The sequence below is a fragment of the Lissotriton vulgaris genome, chromosome 1_1, assembly GCF_964263255.1.
Source record: "Lissotriton vulgaris chromosome 1_1, aLisVul1.2, whole genome shotgun sequence".
NCBI lineage: Eukaryota > Metazoa > Chordata > Amphibia > Caudata > Salamandridae > Lissotriton > Lissotriton vulgaris.
The window spans coordinates 629,974,301-630,001,868 of record NC_141685.1 but is presented as its reverse complement, the minus strand read 5'-3'; positions in this window follow the sequence as shown (position 1 = coordinate 630,001,868).

Sequence of the window (27,568 nt, the reverse complement as noted above, 5' to 3'; positions counted from 1 at the left end):
CCCCAATCTCCACCAGGTCGCCCAATAGTTTCAGGTTGTGGATCGATCCTGGAACCCCTAGGGCATTACATAGATTACTTTATCAAACCTTTCGTCCCTGAAACCGTCTGTTATATCAGGGACAGTATGGCCATGATAAACTTCATTGAAGACTACCCCTTTGATCCCACATCCAGCACTATGTGTACGCTGGATGTGGAATCTCTGTACACCAATATCCCACAATTCGAATTTCTTCGTGTGATCGAGAAGGTTCTTGAATCGAGAGCACGCCCAGACAATGTACCATCGCTATTCATTCTTGAATTACTTGAAATTTGCCTAACCAGAAACTTTTTTCTTTTTGAGGGACAACTTTACGGCCGAGTCAAAGGAACATCCATGGGAGCGATTTTTGCTCCCAACCTGGCGATTCTGTACATGGACCATCTAGAGACTAATACCATCCTTCACACGTCTAATCCTTTCCACAATGGTATCTCTTTGTGGAAAAGATACATTGACGATATTTTCTTGTTATGGAATAATTCCCCTGAAAATCTTTTAGCATTCCAACATTGGCTTAACAATAACAGTGGAGGTCTCTGCTACACAATATCCACCAATAAAGAATCAATCCCTTTCCTTGACTTACAAATAAAACACACTGAAGGCCGCCTCACTACCACGTTGCATCGCAAGCCCACAGAGCGGAATACTTTGCTCCAATATACCAGTCATCACCCCCGGGCACTACGCGACTCCTTACCCTTTTCCCAGTTCCTCCGTATTAGGCGTAACTGTTACTTTAGGGATGATTATTTCTCTGAGGCTAAGATCCTTAGCAAAAAGCTCAGAAGTAGAGGCTACCCACGCAAATTGGTGCGAAACTCGCTCAAAAGGGAGTGGTATTGTCCAAGAGAAACCCTTTTAGAGCCAAAGCAAAAAAATGAACAGGACAAACTCATTTGTGTAACTACATTTTCACCAGTCTCCAACGCCATAAGAAAAAGTGTTTTAAAACACTGTCCAGTGCTCAATGCGGGGCAGCTGACATTAGATAAGCCCATGTTTGCCTTTAAGCGTGCAAAAAATATTAAAGATCATCTTGTAAGAGCAGCACTCCCACCACCCACACTGAAAACTACCATAAATGATGCGTGGGGGCTCCCACCACTGACAGGTCACAGTAAATGTGGAGGTTGTATTTGCTGTGATACTACAATTGAAGGAAAAACGTTTACATATGGTAACATCAAATTTGAGCGAAAGTACTTCTCTAATTGTAACTCTACAAATCTTGTGTATGCCATTTTTTGTCTATGTAGGCTTATTTACATAGGTCAAACCAGCCAAAAGATCAAACTCCGAATTGGCCAACATCGGAGCAGAATTAAATGCAAAACAGCAAATGCACCCCTTGTGGAACACTTTATTGCCAATGGACACTGTGAGAAAGACCTCCAATGGACAGTAATCACAATCATCAAACCGCCCCCCAGGGGAGCAGACATGGCCCAACTACTAAATAAAGAAGAACTACAATGGATTCTCCGAACCAACAGTATTCGAGATGGGTTAAATCGGATTGAGAACTGGATGTCCCTGTTATAACAACCTTTCTAATGTTTTTTGTACTTCTAAAAAATGCAGATGCTCCCTTCCTGCCTTGTGTTTTAAAAAAAAATAATAATCTGCATGTTCACTATAAATCACCACTCTAAGATGGCCGCCGTAAACACTCCCTTTCACCATTCCGACACCTGAGAGTCCTTTCACTATGTTTACCTCACTCTCAGATAAACCCGGGAAACCAGGGCTACTGAGGATCGGATTGCCATACTTGCAGCGTGGTCGGTGCACCTATATCGTAAGTACACCCCTGCCACACATGTATCCTCTGTAAATATCACGTTTTGCAATCGTGTAATTTGTAATTTGTAAACCGTTTTTGCCCCCCTAGGTAGCCATTGTGCTCCCTGATACATAGTATCGTTCAAGTCCCGGTTAATTATCATACCGCAGGAACTACCGATCAGGTAAAATGACACTCTCACTCTCTTAGCAGATGCACCCATCGTGCATCCGATAAGCTTTAATGTTTCACTTATTATCTACAGACTACGTGATCAAGCATTCCCCGTCCTGCACATCCCACGGATAGCCTAATTATCTTACGAAGTATGTGCAACCCCTTTTCCATTGTCTCTTACAGTAATCACCACAGCTAGCGATTACTTTTCACCCTCGCCATGTGGATACCCCCAAGCACGTTTGTTATCCTTGAATGCTGCTTGCATGAAGTCGCGGTCACACCTTCACCCCCTCCGGCTCCATCAGCACCGGATCCGTTCAAACCCGATGGCCTTTCTGGCATACCTATCTTCACAGATTCCAAAATCACTGCGTCGATATTAATAATCACATTATTTTATGCTCCATTCACTGTCGCCGCGTGCACACCGCGCACTCGGTAATCCAGTCCAACCGATGTTGTTATGCATGATTACCACCACCACGACGTTGGCACTACTTGAATGAGCTTCCTTATTACATGCCCATAGTCCACAAGAAGCGAGGCATCTGTATTCTCATAGTCACAGCGACATTTTTAAACCACGCATGTTTTTAAACTTCTTCTCACGCGTCACAAACTATTTGCCTCACCAAACTGTAACTTAAGGATCTCTTTTACATGCCTGTTACTCATGTTTTTTTCCCTTTTCTCCCATTTTTCTCCTGAAATATAAAAATGTATGTTAAGTTTATGTAATGTAAAGGCTTTGAAATATTTTTTGCTCAAGACAACAATAATGCCATTACATGTCCTGATGATGATGCTTGTATTGTTATAGGCATCGAAACGTCGTCGACCTTTAAACCCCATATGCGATCAGTTTATGTGAAACTTAAAAATTGCAATGGAGTGGTTTTTTCATTTCAAAATTATATGTCTGCTTTACTGAGGTACAAGTACGCAGATTAAGTAGTTTGCCTTACTTACATTGTTCCTTTGTTATTGTGTTGTGTTTTTTGTTAAGGGTCACGGCTGTGCCCACTTGACATTCTCCCTAAGAAAAACTTTATACTTGCATCTATTGAAAAATTAAAAATCCTGTCCGGACGGACGGAAGACATACTACTTATTAAGTATATGGTCATTTTTTCTCTGTTTATTTTCCTCATATAGGGACCACTGTTCTCTGTAATAGGGAATAAATACACAGCAACTGGACCCTATTACCTTACACACACCACCACGGTCGGCTAACAGGACATCTAAAACTATGCAGTGCTGTAGTGTCATGAGTCTGTCTGCAGCTACTTCAGCTGTAATGTTATTTAAGGCACCAGTTGTTTCGTCTATGGCGGCCTGAACTACACGAGTTAGTTGCCGGATGTGGCGACTATTGGCCATGGGTCCCCAGAAAGGGAGGAAACCTTTGAAAAAGTCTCCAGCCTCTTGTCCTTCAGTATCTTCTGCATTTATGACCCCCCTTCGTTGTCTTCTAACTTGGGTCAGAGGGTCAATCAGGTGGTAATCGGCAGGGGCTGTGTAAGTTGGCGGTAAAAGGAATGCGATGTAGCACTTTCCAGACCAGCCTTGAGGCAACCAAATGCGCGCATGGGGTCCACAGATGAAATAGGTGTTTGGGGCAGTTACTATGGTCGGAAAATCGGGAGCGGGTAGTGTATATGTCCTATCACACTCGCTGTTCCCCATTACTTCTCCCTTTCCTTTCCCCCTTATACAAAACTGGCCGGGTTGCGGTACTACCCAACCTCCTTGATCTGTCTGTCTTTGATTGACGGAAAACATTTCCCTGAAGGAAGCAATGTCATGGAACTGAGAGTAACTGATATTTTCGTGATCCTCGGCCCTACCCCAGTCCACAGTAAGATCCACCATTTTAGAAACAGCCTTTACTATTTTAGTCTTTACTTCGTTCCAATTACTTTCATTTTTCAATTTTGTCGGGGGAATGTTTCTGACTGTGGCAGAAAATATCATAGCTAATGCATAGGCGGACCCTGAATACCCAAACGGGAGGGAGAAAAAGGGCTTTCCCTTATGTACGGAATGTGGCATCAAGCCACAAACCCAACAGTTCGTCTTGTTGACTATGAGTTGGTGTTTATGGAGAGTGGAAATGAATGTGTTATTTATATGAAAATATCATAGCTAATGCATAGGCGGACCCTGAATACCCAAACGGGAGGGAGAAAAAGGGCATTCCCTTATGTACGGAATGTGGCATCAAGCCACAAACCCAACAGTTCGTCTTGTTGACTATGAGTTGGTGTTTATGGAGAGTGGAAATGAATGTGTTATTGTTAAACTCCTTTCTTCTGTCCTCGAGGTGTGGGGGAAGATCAACATGGGAATGCATAGTTACATTCTTTACAAGCGAGGAAGAGGGTGGAGGAAAAACTGTGTATAAGATCCAACCCAGACAGGCCGCCAAACAACAAACAAGTAACATTATTAATAAAAAAATCGAGAACCTGCTATGCAGAAATTTCACATAATTAGTCCTTTTCAATTTGCGCATCATGTCAATACTCCTCATATTGTCTATTAATTAAATATCAAAATGTATCTGTACACGAGATCAAACGCTTCCCAGCAGCCGCTTCACCAAGAGCTTGTTCCTGGGCTTAATTAGCCACCGGTTCGGTATGATCAGGTGTAATGTCTTTAGTCTATTTTTGGTGAGATCGCAGCCGCGATCTGTATTCCTGCTGAGGAGTGAGTTCTGGAAGTGGTAAAATGTTATTTATATCCAGGGCATTTATAGCCGCTGACCAGGGCACGTTGTCCGTTAGTATTGGTCCAAATTTTTTTTTACAGTGGCTGTCGTGGAGCCACCTTTTTCTTCCTTCCACTTTGACGGCCGTCCTCGTGGTCAGGAGAACTAATTTGGGGGACGTCCACCTTTTCTCCAGGGGGCTGGTACGATCGAAGTTCGGTACGAGTATCCAATCACCAGGCTTGATGGTATGTTCCTCAGGTGTGGTGTGATCTGGAAAAGCTGCTGCAACCTGTGAACGACAAGAGTGGAGTGCAGACATCAAGGAAGCCAAGTAATCTGTCAACATGTTAGAGTCGATTTCAGTTAGTTTCCTAGGAGAGGGGACACCCCAAATGTTGGGAGGCCTACCGAATGTCACTTCGAAAGGGGACAGTCCCGTCCGGGAATGTGCCACCTTCCGCATATAAAAGAGAGCGACTGGAAGTGCAGTGACCCAGTCTATCCCTTTTTCTGCACATACTTTGGCTAATTTTGTTTTCAAGGTTTGGTTGTGTCTCTCTACCAGGCCAGCTGCTTGTGGGTGCCGGACACAATGAAATCTCCAGGAATATCCCAGTAGAAGAGAAACAGCCTCCATTAGTTTGGAAGAGAAAGGCTGTCCATTGTCTGAATAGATGACCCTTGGTAACCCATACTTGGGGAAAAATTCTCTCACTAATTGCTTAGCGGTTGTCTGGGCACCATAGTCCGGGTATGCTTCAGTCCATCGTGTCAGTGTACACACTACCACTAGTACATATTTGTATCCTCTACATCTGTCCATCTGGATGTAATCCATCTGGAGGACTTTGAAAGGATGATCAGGGGGCTGGAATCCACCCTGTTCTACTGGTACTCCTTTATCAGGATTGAATTGGCAACATATCATACAAGTTTTTACTTTTTTGCTTGGCTGCAGCTCTTAGGTGTTTGTTAAACCAGATGTTCCGTAAACTGTCTAGCATACCTTTTTCGCCTAGGTGGAGGGGGCTATTGACCGTGTCTATTATGACTTGTACCATTGAGTCAGGGAGAAACCATACTGTTTGGTCTTTGGTTATCCAACCCTGATCATTCTGGACCCCTCCTTGTTCAGTCCATTTCTTTATCTCATCTGCGGAGGCATGTATCTATATATCTCATACTTTTTTCAAGGGGTCCCTTACTACCATAGTGACAGTCTGTGTTGGTACCTGAGAGTCTGTTGTGTTCACTGGACTCTGGGCTGTCTGTTTAGCAGTCCGGTCCGCTAAGTCATTTCCTTTGGATATGGTGTCTGTAGCTTTGGTGTGTGCTTTGCACTTCAGAATAGCTATGGCTGTAGGTAAGTGTACGGCATCTAGTAGGGCTTGAATCAGGGGGCCATGTTGTATTCTGGCCCCATGTGAGGTAAGGAAACCTCTTTCTCGCCACAACACTCCAAAATTGTGAACTACACCAAAAGCATATTGAGAATCAGTGTAGATGTTAACCTTCAACTGTTTTGCCCATATGCAGGCCTGTGTCAGAGCGATGAGCTCTGCTGCTTGGGCTGACAGGATGTCTATTCTTTGTGTCTCTATAATCTTACAGTCTGTGGTTACTGCATAGGCTGCCACTAACTCTCCAGCGTTTGTTCTCATGTACGATCCATCCACATAAAGTGTTACATCAGGATCTGGGAGTGCAACATCTGTTAGGTCTTGTCTTGGTTTTGTCACTACATTGATCATCTCCACACAGTCATGTTGTGTCGTGTCATCTGAGCTTGAGGGCAAAAGGGTAGCGGGATTCAATACGTTGCATCGCCTTATTTCTATGTGTGGCTGGAATAGCGTTAGTTCGTATCCTATCAATCTTGCTACAGTCAGGTGTTGTGTCTGTGTTCTGTTTAGAAGGTCTTCCACGGCATGTGGCACTTGTACTATCAGGGGATGTCCTAGCACTATTGAGTCACTTTGTCTTATGGCTAGGGCAGTAGCCGCAATGGATTTCAGGCATGCAGGCAAAGCTTGTGCTACGGGGTCCAGTGTGCTAGAAAAATAAGCACAGGGCCTGTTTCTTCCTGCTTGGTCTTGTGTGAGGACGGATAGTGCTGTTCCGTCACGTTCTGTCACGAACAGGGTAAAATGTTTGCTGTAATTTGGGGTGGCCAAAACTGGTGCTTGACACAGAGCTAGTTTCAGAGCTTCAAATGCTTGGGAGTGTTCTGATGTCCAAGGGAGAGTTGTAGAAGTGGCTGCTTCCACTGTAGTTAACTGTATGAGTGGCTTGACTATGTGGGCATACTGAGGGATCCATGGTCTGCAATATGAGGTGAGACCAATGAATGCATGCACTTCTTTTTGTGTCTTTGGCTGTGAAATTGTTGAAATCAATTGAATTCGTTCTTGTGTCAGTTGTCTACCCTCCTTGGACAGCAAGTGCCCTAAGTAAGCCACTTGCTCTGCACAGAACTGCAATTTTGAGGGAGATACCTTGTGACCTTTGTCTGTCAGAAAATGTAGAACTGTGAGGGATGCTTTTTCACAATCTTGTTCTGTCCTTGTTGTGATGAGAATGTCATCTACATACTGTATCAATGCTGTGCTGGTAGGCATACTGATACTGTCAAGTTGTCTTTTTAATGCTTGGCTGTAAATGCTTGGACTCTCCGTATAGCCTTGGGGAGCTCTAGTGAACCTGAAACTCGGTCCTTTTAAACTGAATCTGAAAAGATACTGACTGTCTGGATGTATAGGAATGCTGAAGAACGCATTCTTCAAGTCGATGACTGTGAAAAATGCAGGTTCGGGGTCTATGGCAGTCAATAGTGAAGAAATATCTGGGACCACTGGATATTGTGGGATCACACATTTGTTCAGTTCTCGAAGGTCAACCCCCAATCGGTAGACTGGGGGTGCCTGAGGGTCAGTCCTTTTGAGGACTGGAAGAACTGGAGAATTGCAAACATTTGAATCTGTCTCTACCACCACTCCATGTTCTATGAGTTCTTGAATTATTTTTAGTAAGGCTTGTTTAGCCTCGGGTGGAATCTTATACTGTTGGATACGGGGTAGAACCCCTCCCTCCTTGAGTGTGACCTGGTGTGGGGTAATGTCCATGTATCCTACATCAGTCGAGCTTTTTGCCCACAGATGTTGTGGGATGTCAAATCAAATCAAATCAAAATAAGCTTTATTCGATATTCACAAAGGATATCATAAAAGCATTCATTACATTTGTTAAAAAAGTAGCTATACAATCAAAAACATAATCATCATAAAAAGTAAAGAATAAAAAGCCACTTTCATTTAAAAAGGTTGGGAGAACCAAAATTCAAGAAGAACATTAATATACATAGGTATCTTAGCAAGCAGCAATTTCACATAGGCTATCGTAGCGAGTTCCTAAATTTAAGCAGCAATTTTAAAAACTGTTCCATAATGCATATGACATCCCTATTCTCCAACTCTTGTAAGCGCTCAAAGGCATCTTTACAAGACCTCAAGCCCCATTTCTTCAGTAAAGGTCTCAATAAAGATTTCCTAGGAATCACGTAGTAAGTACAAAATAATATGGAATGAATGTTCGATTGAATAGAAATGTCATCACATGGACAAGGGCACAAATTTCGAGACTAATCATTGCATGAAGGAAATGTTATTAGGCAGAAGAAGGAGCCCAGTCTAAATCTAGAGAGCAGCATTCTAGTAAAACAAGAAAAGTCAGTGGAGAGATACAGTTGAAGCCCCTTATTCAAGGTAATCCTTTGATAGACCTGGATTGTTTTATTTAGTTTTTGAATAGCCCACCTCTTGGCTTCCAGGTGATCCAATAGGATCTTTCTCAGGGTTTTCCTTGAAATGTGCTCCAAAATCATAGGGTCGGTATAAAACTCTGGACGACCAATATCGTGAAACACCTTTTTAACATATGCCAGCCATTTCATGTGTTTTACCCCCTCCAGTTTAAGAATATCCAAAATTACTTCTCGATTTAAAGCAGTCTCAGAGGTGGTCCAGATTTTATGCCACAAAAGAAGCGGCTCAACTTTAATTAAATCTGAGATAAATGATAGGCCTAGCTCTATGTGAATCATATAGACAGATGTTGATTTTGGTGTCGCTAGCAAATACCTTAGGAAGTTATTTTCCACTATTTGGATGGATGAAATATTATCAATTCCCCAAAGACCGGCCCCATAAATTGCTGTTGAGACACATTTAGCTTTATATATAATAATAAGCTGTTTTACTGGCCTCCCTCCTATTTTGCTGGCAAAATCTTGAAGCGCCCCAATTGCTCTGACAAAAGCGAGTTTCCTAGCTTTGACGGCAGACTGCCATGCCACCTTCCTATGGACACATATACCCAGATACGGGAAATGATCAACTGTGTCTAGTTTTTGATCTTCAATGAATATGGGACATGGGATTTTCTTTGTTCCCTTACTGCATACCATGGAAAATGTCTTCCCAATATTCACTTTCAAGCCCCTTTCGTGCATAAAATAAGTAAATACGGTGACCGCTCTTTGCAGCCCCAATCTTGTTTGAGAAAAAATAGCCGCATCATCGGCATACAACAAGATTGGGATGGCTTGGCCTCCCACTTTCGGATAGTCACATTCAATGTTTTTCAAATGTTCACCGATGGCATTTATATAGAGGGAAAAAAGCAGGGGGGATAAAATGCACCCCTGCCTAACCCCTCTAGTGATAGTTAACCTTGGTGAACACTCCCCCCTCGGACCAAACCACACCCTGGCACCCGCGTCTCTGTATAGATTTATGATAAAATTGAGGATAGATGGATCCATCCCTAGGTGCTCGAGAACTTTCCATAACTGTTCATGAACCACACAGTCGAAAGCTGAGCTTAAATCTATACATGTTACATAAAGGTTACCTTTCTTTACCTCCACGTATTTAGACATAAGGAGATGTAAATTTAGGCTCTGTTCAACTGTGCCCCTTCCAGTTCGAAAAGCATATTGAAGTTTTGAAAGTACCTCCTCCTCCTCCTCAGTGCATTTATGTAAACGTTTTAAAATAATACGTCCCGCAATCTTCAATAGAGAATCAAGCAAAGAGATAGGCCGATAACAAGATGGTAAATGCCTATCTTCTTTTTTATATATGGGTACCACAACGGCCTCTGCCCAGGTTGGAATTTGGCCATACACATTCGCAGAGTTCAAGGCAGAGGTTAAAACTGGGGCCCAGAAATCTATTTCCGCCTTGAAGACATCTGCTGGGATGGCGTCCGGGCCAGGTGCCTTCCCGAAGGGGCTCTCCCTTATAGCAAGCACAACCTCCTCACACGAAAAAACAATGTTAGAAGGACATTTTCTCGAAGTCCTTGTGGTAATATTTGAGGGAAGGATGGAATCCGATGTGGTGATATTAGATGAAATGGGTTTACTATATAGTTGTACATGTATCTCCATAGATTGCAAGGCCCAAACTCCTCTCAGGCATTCTTACCCATGGAAGTGGGGTATTTATGAATTTCCAAAAAGCTGAGGAGTCACGACTTTCACAGGTTGACAACAAAGTCTGCCAAGCTTCCACCTTCAGAGATTTTTTCCTGTTTTTAATAGCTAGACGATATCGAAGTCTAGCCTGACGTATCTCCATAGTTAGTTTTGGCGTTGCATGTAGAGCTTTCTTCAGCGATTTTAGGGCTCTAGTGCAGACTTTATCGAACCACCCTTTATGGGTAATAGGGCCTGGCTTGAACTGGCGTGTAAGTAGCTTTTTTAAACTGTCCTGTATTTTCAAAAAAGCTTCAAGGATAGTTTGAGGCTGTTCAGTCAAAGACAAAAATGTGTGTACCACCTCAGCTTTAATAGATTTTTAAGAAGACTGGCTGGATTGATTTTTTCCCATTTAAGGGTATAGCCATTTAAGGCCCCCAGTTTAATAGGTTGTTCATAGTTTGTTTTGGGGTTATCATGGGAATTGGTGGGAAGCGGTACCACAATAGATAGGGTCAGAGGATAATGGTCGCCATATGGGTGATCAAGAGTATCCCAACTGGATATTAGGGAGGCATGCATCTTTGAAAAAAGAATAAAATCAATAGTGGAGTTTGCTGCTCTACCATGAAAGGAAGGTTTGAATGGTCTCGGTGTAGAGGATATGTCGTTTGCAAAGGCTAAATTAAAGGAAGCCATAAAGTTATTTAGTACCTCCCCTGTTTTTGTATGTACAAAATGGTTTGGAATATCATCATCAAATTCATTTTCTTGTATGGGAGAAAAATCACACAAACCCCTTGAGGCGTTTTGGCAGATATAGCAGTTAAAATCGCCCATGAACGCTGTCACACACTCGCCCCGCACGTTTCTTTAATCGAAACAACAACATGGAACAAGTCATGTAAGACTTTCTCAAATCCCTCTAAAGGCATATTGTTATAAAAATTGATAATTAATAGGCTCAGGGATAGACCTAATTCCATGACAATTATTTGGTAGGAATCCCTGAGGACCTGTTTCCGAATCCTAAATCATATGCCAACAATAACATATATGCACAAACCCCCCCTATGTCTGCCCTGCTTGCTCACTATCGCTGGTGAATGAAAGGTCTGGAAACCCAATAGATGTATCGGGGTTAGCACCCAGGTCTCCTGGAAGCACAGAACTGAGTAGGGATTTACCACATCCAGCCATGCCGGTTGAACAATTTTTGAAGAAATGCCAGCCAGATTCCAGCTAAGGATCTGTAGTTTGGAAGATGGTTTTCGATTTTCCAAGTAAGTAGAGGAAATATTTACAATATTTCGATTGTGGGCAGAGGGCAATATGGTTGCTAAATCCATTTTATTGGCCCCGTTTACCAGCCCCTTTTCTGCTGGCTTTCTGCAGCCCAGATGGCCCTTTGTAGATGGTGCATTAGAAGGTATACCAGGTATCTTCTCCCCCACCAGGTGGTCTACTTTCGCTGGGGAGAGTCATTCAATATCGTCCAGACCACAGAGTGGCTCGTGGTGGTTATAGCAGGGAAGATTCCAAGAGGGAGTTATTGGTGGAAAACTTTGACCATAACCAGCAGAGTCATATATAGGAAGTGGGGGAAATATATTTTCCCACAATTTGTGCCTAGCGGGATAAGAGTTGTAAGGAGGAAGTATATTTTCCATCCTTCCATGCCTAGGAGGATACAAATTTTGAGGTAGTCTTTGGTGCTGTTGGAAAGAAAAGTTATCATAATGAGGTTTAGGGTGATATGGTTTTGTGGGCATTAGTGCTTCGGGATAAAAGTATGATAGTGCTTTAGGTGTGATCGAGCCTCTGTTAAAGTCTGAAAACCAGTCCCTGATATGTGCGGTGACTCCAGGGTCTTTAAAAGTGATAATTATTACGTCCCCTTCTATGTCTTTGGGACGTAGGCCAACCCAGTTAGTTCTTCTCACCGTGATGATCTCGCCATTTAAGTGGGGTGGCAGTGGCCTGTTGTTTTTTAGCCAATAAATGACCTTATTTTTAAGGCTAGTATGATTTTCATATGATCCTGATGATGGTAATGGCGAGACCTCCGTTAAAACAATGACATTGTGTGAAGCAGCTGGGGGTAAGTCCACATTTCTTTCACGTGGAGGTCTTTTATATTTGAAATCAGCCTTATTCGTGTCTAATGTGGATTTTGTATTCCCCATTCTTGCTGATTCCATAAGGGAATTTATTTGAGCAGACTGTGCCCGTGAATGTAGAGGCAGTTTAGATGGGGCAACAGGAACTTTGTTAGCTGACCTCAATGTAGCTGAAGATGCTTGTGTAGTGGAAGTTTTTAATCCCTTTATGCTTTTATCCTCTTTGGACGTTTTCTGAGTAGGACATCCCATGAGGGTATCCAATTGGACACCTAATCTCTTAACTCTCTCTCTACTATTGGAATTAGTAGAGCTTTCAATAAGTGTTCCATCGCATCAACAAAGTCTTTTATAGAAGGTGGGACATGGGAGGGTAGAGTATGTTTAACTACATTGGGTGCCCCTTCAACTATTTGAAGTAGTTCTTTCCTAAGTGAGTTCTAAAAGGGCATTTGTTTGTGGGCAGAAATATCTGTGTAGCCCGGACCTCTTTTTCTATGTTTTTTCGGGGGTGAACGAATCATTTCCTGTTTCTTTTTTGGAAAGTTAGTGACAGTCGAAGTTTTAGAGGCCGTATGTTTGGAAGTCACTGGTTGGGGTTGTCTTTGCTGTTCAACCTCCAAGGGTGTTGATACCTCTATAATGCTTGAACTTGCGTGCTCAGAGGCCTTAAGCGATTTAGGGGTAACGAGGTCAATAATGGGGTTACTGCTAGGGAGGGGTAGCTCAAGTTGATAGGTAGTAGGTTTGTCATTTTTAGGGGACGAGCTGGCCTGGAATATAAAAGGGATATTCTCCGTATTAAACAGATCAGCGTCTGTGTTTTCCAGATTCGCGCTGTCCGATTGTGAATCAGGGACAGCTTTGGAACAAGAGTCTAGTGCAGTATTTTTGAGTTGCTCGATGGAAAGCCGACGAGCGGCTCGGCGCTCTGCCAAAGCCAGGTCTCTGTTGACTTCAGCAATGGCTCTGGAGAAAAATTTGTCTAAAGGACCCAAGATGGAAACACCTACCCTAGATGGAAGATCGTCCGCAACAGGCATAGACATATCTGGGGCTTTTTAACGATCAGAGTGGTGAACCTGATCCCAGGTGCAAGGATGAACGCGTTAATGGGATGGCCAAGCCGAGCCTTGTCTGGCCTTGGAGGGCCGTAGAGGGCCCACCCTTTTGCCTGGGCTTAGCCCCGGGCGTCCCACTCGCGTCCCGCGACGCTGAGGGCTCGATGCTTTTATAGCCCCTCCTGGCGCGTCTACCGTGTCAGGGCAACGCGCCGCCGCAGAGGCTGCCGGGATGTGTAGTCCTGGAGCGGCGGCGCGTTTGGTGGCGGCGGTAGCTGTTGTTTGGCGGTCTCGGATCTTCAGGCTGCCCACTCCTCTTGTGCCTCGATCCTGCAATGCTCCAGGTATGGATTTTAGTCCCCCCCGCTCCACCGAGGGCTCGATGCTTTTGTAGCCCCTCCTGGCGCGTCTACCACATCAGGGCAACGCGCCGCCGCAGAGGTTGCCGGGATGTGTAGTCCCGGAGCGCCGGCGCGGTTGGTGGCGGCGGTAGCTGTTGTTTGGCGGTCTCGGATCTTCAGGCTGCCCACTCCTCTTGTGCCTCTATCCTGCAATGCTCCAGGTATGGATTTTAGTTGTGGGATGTCATTTAGTCTGGGGTCGAATTCTTTGACTGTGAAATGTCCTTTGAAATCTCGTAGGAACAATTTTATTCCCTCCAGCGAGCAGCATATTACTGCTCCTAGTTCTTTAAGTGTCTTGATTCCCAGTAAATTCTCTGGGCACGTTTCTGTAAGGACTAGGTCAGTGGTATGTGTCAGAGGACCCACTTCTAAAGAGACTTGTTCAGATACTTTGTTTATTATTGGTTTGCCAGAAAAGCCCAGAGATATATTATGTGAGTCAGAGAGAGGAACCTCTGGGACTTCCTTATGACTTATGGTAGTCCTACCTGCCCCCGTGTCTATGAGGAATTTTCTGTCTTGTCCTAGTAAGTGGGCTTGTACATATGGACCTTTCTGATCCACTGGAACTGGGATAAGGGGAAAGTCACTTTCTCTCTCGAGGCTGTCTCATGCATATGGTTCAAACTCGGGGTAATCTGACTGTGCATACTGGTACATCTGTGTGGCAGTAGCAGCAGGCGTCTGAACCTGCGGAGGCGTAATGGTCTGAGGCTGCTGAGTGTTACCTGGTCTGGGAGTGTGAGGGCGTTCTTTTGTTTTTCCTGTCGCTATGTTATGTTTCAGGACTGGACATTCCCTCACAAAATGGCCCTGCTGTTTGCAGTAGTTGCAAGTACCTTTATTGACCCCCACATTACCTTTGGGGCCCGTGTTTACTGGTGCTGTCTGTGCAACCAGTACTTTCATTTTTGTGTCTTTTACTCTTTTCTTTTCTTGCTCCTGTTCTTCCCTTATTCTGTTGTGGTGGTACTGTAACATTTGTAGCATTTGTGAAGGACTATTTGCTTGCCAGGTACTCTCAATTTTTAACACTCTATTTCTGATGGGTGGTAAGGCGTTGTCCACCAATTTGGAAACAAAAAGATGGGGATATGCCTCGCTACTATGTGCGAGTCCACTGTTTATAGAGAAACATTTCTCTAACCTGGTGTAATAATCACCCGTATCTTCGTCTGGCTTTTGTTTACAGGCAGAAATGGCATCCCAATCTTCCTTTTTCGTTGTCAATAATAGAGGCAAGACTTGTATGAGGAGACTGGGCAACTCTTTTACGCATTCACCCAAACCTTCACCTGACTTTCTGTCTGTCTCTTCTTTTTCTAGGGCAGTCCACTTAATCTTTTTACCACCCACCTCCCAGTCCTTTTTCTTTAGTTTATCAAATATGCCTGTAGGTAGAATTACTTTAAGGAGTATTATTATATCTGGATATGTGAAACTACCCATTTGGAGGATATCCTTCAACTCTCTATGAAATCCTCCCCGATCTTTTTCGTGAGAGGGCACCATCTTTTTCATTTCCAATATTTCTAACTTGGTGAGGGGAGTATACACATGTATTCGTTGCAATGTGCCATCTGGCTGTGGTATGGGGTGGACGTCTCGTAAGGGGTATGGGCCTATACTGTAAGGTTCATGATCTGATGTAGCTAAAGTAAGTTGCAGGTAACGGGAGTGCAGGTCCAGAATGGTATTGATCAATTCCGGTCCCCGAGACCTTAATCTATCTGTCACTACTTCTTGTAACAATTTGTATAGCTTATCTGGTCAGTGGAAGTTATTCTCGTATAAGGTAGCCAGGTGTTGGACCATATAAATACCTGCTAGCCGTTGTTCTGGTCGGGGAAGAGCCAGAAACATTTGCGCTACTATATCTGGGCCATATACTCGGTGCTGCGATATCCAATGGGTGGCAGACCGGGCCAATTCTTTTTCGTGCTGAGTAAGGAGAGGCTCATTGTCAATCCATTCATCTAGGGCTTTTTCTGTGGACTGAAAAAGGTCCTCAGAGAAGGGATCTAATCTTTTAACTTTCTGTGACATTCGCGGGGATCGCCACTTGGAGCGATGACAATGTCGCGCTACACCCAGGAAATTAATTCTACCTAGTGTCGGACCCTCATCTTCCTCTGAGTCGTCCTCCTGTGTAACTTTCTCAGAGTGAATAGTGACAATTTTCTTAACCAGTCTTTTAGTTACTTTGTCGATCTGATGTCCCAGATCATGTGCCCCTCTGTGTATCTGATCACTAAGGTCTATTAACTCAGAGTCTACGCTCCCATTACCCGGGTCTAGTTCCCGGATCAAACAATTTATGATGAACCGCAGGAGCAGTCCCCTGATAGGAACTTTTCTGTTCTTCATGACCTGGGCCAGAGTATCCGGACCTTCCCCTGTTTGTATAAATTCATAAACTCTATCCAAATGTTTTGTTATATGAGGGACCTTTTGGAGTTGACCCAGGGCTTGTCTTAATCTCTCTGATATCGTGGCCATTGGGCCGTTACCGGGTTCGGGGTCATAAGGACACTCAAGAGGCGGGACATCATCTTTATCCTCAGTCCTGTTCCCTGGTACTCCTAAATCAGAGGTGGAATCACCGGCTACTAGTTCAGGAGCACGTGTAGACGGGCGTGTTCTAGGCATGTTAACATAAGCGGGGGGTGGTTCGGACAGATAGGCAGGGAGAAAACTGTCGGAGACAGTGGGAACTACTTTCACTGGTGATTCGGGATGTTCTTCTATAATTTCTTCTGACAAACGGGATAAATGCCAGTAATAAGGGTGCTTCTCTCTCTGTCTGCCTGTTCAGCTAAGACCTTCTCACCTTCTTCCTGTAATTGCTTTTCTTTAGCCTGCTCCGACATTCTCTTACTTTTCTCAACTTTCCCAAGTTCTTTCTGGGCCCTCCTATGTGCTTCCTTCGGCCATAACTCAATGGCTTCTGTCTGTGAGGGCCTCACTTTTCTTTTCCATAATTCTTCCTCTACTCTCATAATACATTCTATGTCCCATGTACCTGTGGCAGGCCACCTATACATCATTTCTAAATTTTTGGTATAGTCTACCCAAAGGTCTAAGAACAATATGGCACTTAATCCATGTTTGTTATACATGAAATGTCCAGGCGTGTCTCTAGGCGGGACTTTAACTGGTTTCTCTAATATATTCTTTTTGGTGCCTATCGTTTGTAATTTGTAAAACAGAGGCATTTTCAAAACTGAACCAATTATGGTTTAAAAACTTGAAATATACAGAAAACACTTTATACACTAGAATATAGTGCACCATACCGGTCCCACGAATGAGACTCGTCTTTACCGTGTTCCAAAAATGGACCCCGTCTTTATACTTTCCCAGTAGTACTCACCGAGAAGCAAAACTTGAAGACCTGGTCATCGGACTCTTGACACTTGTGCAGGAATGTCGGGGCTCCAAAGACCTCGGACTCGGCGCTCTCACTGGTCGGGCTCTGGGTTGGGACGTTCCGCTATCTTCTTCACCGCCTCGTGTGGATGATCAGTCGCAGTCCGTCTCCTCCTCGTCTCGAGGGAGTTAGCGGGAACACACCGCTGTTGTGCACTTGAAGTCCGTCGAAAGTATGGAAGGGACAAGGACCCGACTTACATCGCCGGCGTGTAGGGAAGAGGGAGAGTCCCTGTTCAGGCGCCAATTAATGTGGTAAATAAAAACTTATTATTTACACTGCCGGAATTTCTATAGTTATCAACGAATGTTAATTGCATAAAATGAGGAGCAGAGTCCGTGGTCTTCGAGTTTAAAGGGCTTTATTCCAGAACTCGAGTTAAGGGAGAGCTACTTCACCAAGCGGGTTCAGGAGTAGTCTGCTTTACTTGAAGCATGACAGCACTTATATACATTACAAGTATAATCAAAGAAGGAGTTCCCCCGGACTTGATTCAATCATTCATGATGCAATCATACGGAAGACATAGCATGTTTTGTTCCCCGTTTAAAGAATAACTTGAATTACATTTAGACATAGACAAACACATTGCATCAGGGTGATTGTGGTGACAAGTTACAGAGTTACTAGTGTCTGGGGACAGAGAATCGAGGCATTGTTACAGGGTAATTTCTGTCGGAAAGGTAAAGAGAGCGAGGCATTGTGTGCTCCTTACTTCCACACAAGGGCGGTGACGTTTCACAATGGTATGTGTGTGCAGCTGAGGAGAAGGAGAATGGGCCGTGGTTAACTATTTCCCTTCGTGTCTGTCTCGTGTGCTTGATCAGTTTTACTCTTGATTGTTGACCCAACCCGTGGCTGCCCCCGAAGCTGAGAGATCATTGATGAGCGAGAGCTGCTCGTTCTTTGGTAAAGTTAGGGGGGGCTTTGATGAAGTAACCGTCTAGCTGACTTCGTTCTGTTTTAAGGGAAAATCTCGAACAGGACGGAAAACCCGTAAGATACATGATGGCTGGCCATCATTCTTTGCATGTGCCAGTACAACGGGAAAGAAAAACAGGCAAGGGGGGATATAACAGGATTCGTGCTTAAAGTAGAAAAGTCGGCTTGCCTGGTCGGTGTTAGGGTGGAAAGGGTGCATGATGGGACACCAGGAAGAAAAGGGAGTTTTTAGTCAACTTTCCACAGTACACACTCTGCACTTTGCCATGCCCACTGGCCTTGTCATTCACCACTGTTCTGCCCTTGATTGTGCAGATTCTCATGTCCTGACTCTGCACTTTGCCATGCCCACTGGCTTTGTCATTCACTGCTGTTCTGCCCTTGTCTGTGTAGATTATCATGTCCTAACTCTGTACTTTGCCATGCCCACTGGCCTTGTCATTCACTGCTGTTCTGCTCTTGCCCGTGCAGATTCTGATGTACTCACTCTGCACTTCGCCACGCCCACTGGCCTTGTCATTCTCTGCTGTTCTGCCCTTGCCTGTGCAGATTCTCATATACTCACTCTGCACTTTGCCTTGCCCACTGGCCGTGTCATTCATTGCTGGTCAGCCCTTGCCCGTGCAGATTCTCATGTCCTGACTCTGCACTTTGCTATGCCCACTGGCCTTGTCCTTCACTGCTGGTCTGCCCTTGCCTGTGCAGATTCTCATGTCCTGATTCTGCACTTTGCCACGCCCACTGGCCTTGTCCTTCACTGCTGTTCTGCACTTGCCTGTGCAGATTCTCATGTCCTGACTCTGCACTTTGCAATGCCCACTGGCCTTGTCCTTCACTGCTGTTCTGCCCTTGCCTGTGCAGATTCTCATGTCCTGACTCTGCACTTTGCCCTGCCCACTGGCCTTACTGTTCTGCCCTTGATTGTTCAGATTCTCATGTCCTGACTCTACACTTTGCCATGCCCACTGGCCTTGTCATTCACTGATGTTCTGCCCTTGCCTATGCAGATTCTCATGTACTCTCTCTGTACTTTGCCATGCCCACTGCCCTTCCTGTTTTGCCCTTGACTGTGCAGACTTTCATGTCCTGACTCTGCACTTTGCCATGCCCACCGCCCTTCCTGTTCTGCCCTTGACTGTGTAGATTATCATGTCCTAAGTCTGCACTTTGCCATGCCCACTGGCCTTGTCATTCACTGCTGTTCTGCCCTTGCATGTGCAGATTCTCTTGTCCTGACTCTACACTTTGCCATGCCCACTAGCCTTATCATTCATTGCTGTTCTGCACTTGCCTGTGCAGATTTTCATGTACTCACTTTGCACTTTGCCATGCCCACTGGCCTTCCTGTTCTGCCCTTGACTGGGCAGATTCTCATGTCCTGACTCTGCACTTTGCCATGCCCAGTGGCCTTGTCATTCACGGCTGTTCTGCCCTTGCCTGTGTAGATTATCATGTACTCACTCTGCCCTTTGCCATGCCCACTGGCCTTGTCATTCACTGCTGTTCTGCCCTTGCCTGTGCAGATTCTCATGTCCTGACTCTGCATTTTGCCATGCCCACTGGCCGTGTCACTCACTGCTGTTCTGCCCTTGCCTGTGCAGATTCTGATGAACTCACTCTGCACTTTGCCATGCCCACTGGCCTTGTCATTCACTGCTCTTCTGCCCTTGACTGTACAGATTCCCATGTACGCACTCTGCACTTTGCCATGCCCACTGGCCTTACTGTTCTGCCCTTGATTGTGCAGCCTCTCATGTACTTGCTGCGCACCCTGCCCTGGCCACTGGCCCTGTTACTCTGTTGTGTTGGACTATGCCCTGTGCAGTCTCTCATGTACTTGCTGAGAATGTTGCCCTTGACCCTGGCCCTGTTGCTCTGCTGTGTTGGACTCTCCCGTTGCAGCCTCTCATGTACTTGCTGTGCACCCTGCCCTGGACACTGGCCCTGTTGCTCTGCTGTGTTAGACTCTCCTCTGTTCAGCCTCTCATGTACTTGTTGTGCACCCTGCCTTAGACACTGGCCCTGTTGCTCTGCTGTGTTGGACTCTCCCCTGTGCAGCCTCTCATGTATTTGCCGTGCCCTGCACTGGCCACTGGCCTTCCTGTTTAGAGTTTGCCTGTGCAGAATATCTTGCATATAATCAGCATTTTGTGACTTGCTATTGTCTACTTTTGTTCTACTGTCATATCTGTGCCATATCTGAATAAAGACAGTTACTCCTGTAGTCTGTTTTTTCAGTGTCCTTGCTGAATAACGTTCTTTTGGTGTGTGCATTTATTTGACTGTGCCCCATGCTCTATGTGTCACTTCAACGTTGCCAAGCTCTTTACCCGCATCACATTTTTTAACAGGCGTGACAGAGTCTTCAGTCCATTCAAACACTGATACTTGTGTTATCTGTGATGTCTATTTTATCTGTCATGCAGTTCTCTTTTTCGTGGTTTGCTATTGTTGGCTACATTGTTCACATGTCAGGTTGGGGGACACTGCCAGCGTAGGGTGTGATGCTGTGCACAGGTTTGCATGCAGGCAATGTCATCATGTGTGTGTGTTATTCCTTTATGTATGTTTTGTTTGTGGTTAGTGAAGAATATCACAACCTGACCGAGCGCACAGCTCTGAATTTAGTATTCTACTATTCTAGTTTCTGTCTCAAATTACTCACACTCTTCAATTTCATGTGTCATTGATGACGTATTTATTTATTCTTTAAAAGTATCTCTTTGTTTTAACTTAATTGCAGATCATATAAGTCTAACAAGATTTTAAGCTCATAAAGGTAATTGCTCTTTCACATGTATACAATGTATAACATTTCGTATTACAATTCATACAAATGCTTTAGCAATATACGGCGATTGCTGTGTCAATTGGCCCGATGCATTTCAGGACCATTGTTCCTTCTTCAGGGGCCTCTGTGAAACACAACGAACATTTTAGTGTTATTTCCATCATTCAGATAATGTCACAATTTATACATATATACATTTTTGTGAGCCACTTCTGTTTTTTGAGTGCACCACCTGGGTTGCCCTCTGTTTAGGTTCATATCCATCTCTGTTCAACATCTAAAGTACTACGTGTGTATAGTCTGCTGACATAGATCATACCTACTCTATTCCAATGTCGTTATGTTGTCTAAGAACCACATTAAAGTGAGAATAATCTCTGTTCAAACCTCATTTGTTTGTGAAAAGAGGAATCTTCTATATTTGAGTTTGCTCTAAACTCACCAGGTAAAAACGATGTAATAAATTCCATTGCGCCCTACTGAATAATAATCCAACGGCTTCGTGAATGATGCATAGTACTAATTGAATTTCAACTGAGTAAACTTTGAAAATACTGAATTGTTCACACAGGCGTAGTAATCGACATGACAAACACAAAGACCTACTGATCATACCTTGGCAATTCTGTATGTCTTTATGACGTTTAAACGATCTCAATTGAAGGTATAGTTTCTAAAAGTGAATGTATAAAAACCCGCATTAGAGTACTGTTTATCACGTTACGCCTTGAGTACTCTAATGCAGGTTTTATAAGTGTTTGTTTAAGAGAGTAAGTATGTGTAAGTTTCCTTAGAAGTAAGGTAGTAGTGTGTGTATAGTTGTATATGCAAATAAATGGATGTTCTATAGTTTATTTGCATGTGTGAGTATGTGTTTGAGTAACTTTTGGATGACTGTCGGTGTGTAACAGGATGTATAGGTGTATCACTACATATGATGAGTGAGTATATGTATGAGCGACTATATAGAACTGTTGGTGAATGAGTGGATGTGTATATAGATGTTGGTATTACTGAATTGGTTGTTGTAACTGGTATGGTATCTCCATTTTTTTGAAAATGTTAGTTTCTATTTTTGAATATGTGTTCAAGGGTTACATTACACTGAGAGGAGGTCTGGTACTCTGTCACAAGGATGGTGTCATCAGTGATGTCATGAGTGATGTCACTGACCATGTCATGAGTGATGTAATATGTGACGTCTTCAGCAGTGCATTGCAGCCGCGCAAGTTATAGTGAGTCCAACTAACTATAACAAGGGAATTTCAATGGTTTTATGTCAGTAAAATTTCCAGCTAACTATAACTGGTGTGAAACCTCTGTTTTTTTCAGGGAATTTAATAGGTTTTTTAAATGCTAATTCCTAACTATAACTAGTGTGAAAGATATGTTTTTTTTCAGTGAATTTCAAAGGTTTTTTAATAGCAGATTTCTATAGCTATGTAATGTAATATTTTTTAAAATGAATCCTATATTGTATATTTATGTTATACCATTTTATTATGTATATTCATTTAAATTTTTTGCCCTGGAGCGCTCCCAGTGCGCGTACCGGTGAGCGCACCAGTAAGCACAGTATTCCGGCGCGCCCCGGTGCGCGTACCGGGGCGCGTCCCGTTAGCGCACCCAAAGAAAACTAAAAAAAAATAATGAAGAAGTGAGCATAAAGAAAGGGGACAGAAAGAGTGGTGTAAAGAGAAAGAGAGCTAGAGGGAGGAACACATAGGGACTGTGTAATAGATAGTAAGACAGAGAAAAGGTTTAGAGGAAGTAAGTGAGAAAAGGAAAGACATGGGGAGTGACAGAGAGAAAGGACAGAGAGAGAAAAGGAAGGAGTGACAGAAGGGGACTGAGTGAACCAAAAAAGTAAGGAAAGTGAGGGAGTATGGGTGAGCAGGAGGACTGAAAGAAGTTGAATGTGGTAGGAAAGTAAGGAAAAGAGAAGTAAACATGGAGGATAAGAATAAGTGATTGAAGCAGAGTAAGGAAACAGGGGTAAGGTAGTGTGAGAGAAAAGTAGTGAGGTTAAAGCAAAGGATGATGACAAACTACATTGTTTTAGTCACACTTACCATATAATTAATGTAAACTTAATTACATTTTTTTCTACACTTTGTATCTGTGAAAGAGAGAAGAAAAAATAAGTAATAATTAGTAGAATATATATTTTAAAATAAAAGAAACAGGTCAAGAGGTTAAACATCATAAAAGTGTACTAAGAAATAAAGAAAGAGTGAAGGATACAGAAAGGGAAATAAAGTAATGTAGAAGGACAAAAAGAGAGAAAAAGAAATAGAAGAGCAAATTACTAAGAGTAAGGCAGATAAATTCAGTGCCAGAGAGGAAGAGAAGATGAGAGAAATGAAGTGAAGGTAAGTAAGATTCTAAAAGAATGTGAGTTAGCAAAATTTAAATCAGGAAAGAGAAGTAAGGAAAAGGGGAATGAGTGAGAGGGAAAGGAGTCTGATTGAGGATCCATTTACAAGAAAGAGGAATGGAAGATGACTGAGAGTGAGTGAAGGGGAGTCACAGAATGAAGGGATGAAGGGAGTGAGGATAAAATAGAAAGATTGAGGGAAAAGGAGTGAGGAAGTAAGTACACAGAGGGACTAAGGGAAGGAGTGAGTGAAGTGAAGTACAATGAGCGAGGAAAGGAAAATGAGTAAGGGAGCAAAACAAGGAAAGAGAGGGTAAGAGGACTAAAGCAATGGTACTGAGAGAATGTGATTTGGTGATGAAAGTAAAGAGAAGGATACTGAAAGATATGAAATGCAGGATAGTAACGGAACCGGAGTAAAAAAACTGATGAGAGAGGAGTAGTGAAGTTGTTGTAAGCGAAAAGATAGTAGGTAGATAAACACAAATGAGCATAACACAAGGAGAGTGAGGGACGGAGGACATAGAGGTAGTTAACAAAAATAGAGGATAAAAGAAAGAAGCAAAGAAAGATAAGTGAGAGAGAATGGGTGAGTTATAGTGACAGAGTACGAAAAAAGAGATGAGTGAGTAAAGAGGATTTAGTAAAAGAGAAAAGGAGGAAAAGACGGAAAAGGGAAGTAAAGCAGAGAGACTGAAAGCTGAAAAGTGGTGCAAGGGACAGAGGGGATGCAGACAGTTGAAATGGGATTGAGGGGTTGTGAAATAAGTGGAGTAAAGGAACGGGGATGAAAAAGAGTGAGAGAAAGGCAGTGTGAGTGAGTAAAGAGAGCTGAAAAAGTGTGGAAAAAGGAAAGTGAGTGTGAGACAATGGGAATACAATATAAATTACACAATACAAACTATAGAATAACTTGTACAATATGTTACATAGTTTATTTTTGCTGTTCTCAGAATATATTGAATTTCACTAAAAACAGTGAGTTCAAACTATTCATCATATCACAGCGGTGAAAAAAAACACAATCTAAAAGATTGTGTTTAAGAAACCCATATAAACTTACAAATCACATATTTACACTAATCTTTAATTCACTTACTTTTCCTTGAGGCCAAACAGTAGATGGTGAAGGTCCTTTTCATTGGAAAATACTCTGCTGTTCTCTAAAACTTCCATTTCATCGACTTTCTATAACATCTGAAATATGTCTCAATTTTTTCATTTTCTCCTTGTGTTAAGTTATGACTCTTTGCTCATTCCTACACTATTCCTTACGGGCAAATAGTGTCAGATATATCAGTCTATTTTCCAATTTCTCAAATCAAACTCTGAAATTACCGTTTACCCGATGTTTTGAAAGAAAAGCTCATACAACATTTTCAGAATGTTTAACTATTCATATTCCCATCTCTGGATCACTCATGTTCAACATTTCCTATAATACTAATATCACTTACTATGAGATCCACTTACAGTACCTATATCAGAACTGGGGGGCATATTATCAAGGGGGTTTATCTCCATTTTTTTTGGCTTTAAAAGCCAAGAAAGCGGAGATAAAATTATCTCCCTATTACCTAGCTGTCGCTAACACCAGTTAGCGACAGCTAGTAGGAGATAGCGACCATCTTGGGCCCCACTTTGCATGTCAGTGATATTTATCACTAATGACATGCAAAGTGGGCGTGCCAAGATGTTAGCAACTGAAAACAGTCGCTAACATCGCTATCTCCTATTACCAACTTTTGGAGATATTCACGCTAAGCGCGAATATCTCCAAAAGCTAACACCTGCCCTGAGCAGTTCTTAGCCATGTTATCCAATGGCAGGTGGATAACATGGCTAAGAGCATTAGCTCGGTAATGCATGAATATCACGGACTTTTCAGCGATATTCATGCATTGCGGCGATTTTTATCGCATTTGCGATAAACCTTGGTAATACCAAGGTTTATTTGCGGTAAAAATCGCCGCAGCTCAGTGGTAAATTTTTGTCTCTAACCAAGCAATAGCGATAATTATCGCTATTGCTTGGTAATATGCCCCTGGTTTTTTATATTATGTTCATCACTTTTACTCAAAATATAATTTTAAATAGCAGACTAACTTTTATTAACTGCTCCCGTCTTCATAGGCCAATTACCTTTAGTTAAATTTCGGTTCTAAAAACACTAGGTAAGAATTTTTTAAGTCAAGAGGCAAACGTTGTTTGAAAGTCAAATGAGTATCATTACAGAAAGACCAACCTTTTCGACATTTTAAATAAGCTGTATAATGCCCTGTTGTTGTTGAAGGACCGTTATGATAAATAATAGCTACAGTTATAAAGGTTCTTCCTGAAATTGATAACTGAGAAGCCACCAAATTTGTAATAGATGTTGTCAATTTAGTTCCATCAGGTCTACATCGTTGAAACATTAAAATGACATACTGTCCATAAGTTTGTATAAATAATGTGGACAACATTGGACCCTTACATTGGGAACAAACCATATTATGATCAGATGCTTTAACTAGATTATTAAAAGATACTGATTTGCAGTCTGGTAAAGTCAAATATATAAATCTTTCATTGTCTATTCTAGTACTACTTGATAAACTACAATTGTCGCAGTCATGCTGCCATTGATAAGAAAGCCTAAAAAGATTTTCTACATCTACACCTTCATCTTCCAATACAGCAAACATATACATTAAAAATTCCTGACAATCCTGCTGAATATTTTGTGAAAATTGTTTTTGACCTGATTATATGTCTAAAAGATTTTGAATTTCTGAAACACTTTCTATTTTTGCTCTAACACTGCTACATTTCTGAAACACAGAATTCAATAAACCGCAGAATCTTTGATCCCGATTTTCAAACAATCTGTTCTTGTAAAGTTTTAAGAAAAAAAACAACATTATCCACCACATTAGCATAGCAGTTGACACCAGAACTGTTTTCAAACTGAAATCCAACAACATCTTCAACAGAATCCTTTTTCTTTCTGCTTACAATTACAGTTTCATCTACTTTTTGTCTTTTTGCTACTACCTCATTGCAATTATTCTCAATTTCTTCTTTTTCGGCCTACCACACGTTTTTCAAACAGAGGATATTGAGGCAAATGTGGAGCATACTCTCTTCTTAACCTATTGTATTCTTTAACACAATCTAGATCTGCACAAATCTTTGCCTCATCACACTCAATCAAGTACAATCCTGATAAAGTTCTGACTCGTGATAATGCCACATATGTCATACCCTCTTTAAACACAGATCTTCCAATGTTCACCAAAGCACTATCTACACTTAAACCTTGAGATTTATGAATTGTCACCGCATATGCCAAGCAAACAGGAAACTGTTTTCGGCGAACATATAAGTCTTTTACAAGCAAAAATCTAGCAGAACAACGACTGATTTGTTGCACTTGCTCAATGCCATCAAATTTAATTTTTAAAAATTCTATTCCATCTCTATTTCTGTAATTCACAAAATCAACAACATGACCCATTGCTCCATTTACCAGACCTCTTTCAACATTTAAATTCCTTCTCAAAATGATACGACAATTTAAACACACATTCAGAGTCTTTTCAAAACCAGCAGTTTTAGATATACTGTTCTCTAATGAATCCAATTTTGTTTTCAAATTTTCTGACAAAATAATTGTTGCACCCATATGCTCTATTTTATCTATTGCTTCCAGTTTCACAATCTCTTCATTTTCTAACTTTAACATTTTGTTGTTGAAGATGGAACATTCTTGTAGAGTTGACATCAAACATATCCCAGATTTCTTCTCAGTAATTTTCTTAAAAATATTCTCTGGAAGAATGTTTTCGTTTGGATACAAATTTGAAATTAATCGAGCATGTAAAGCTTCTTTACCATGCTCACTTACTTTTCCGATTCTTACATCTTGTAGAATATTTTTATAATCTTCATCCTTTGCCTGTCGCATATTTTGAAGCAGTTCTGCACATTTGAAATGTAACCATGTATTAACGTTTCCAATGCTTGCAAGGGACTTCCTGGTATCTTCATGCGTGAACATTTTAAACACTGGTTGTCCTTTTACTGGAGTCAACTGCAGTAGATCCCCAAAACCAATGTGTTTTCATCCAAATAACACATCATACTCTGTTCTAAGAATTTCTTGCATTCTCAAATGCACAAAAGCAAGCATTAGATTTGAGACCATGCTTACTTCATCAATGATAAAAGTTTCATTTTCTTCAGGACT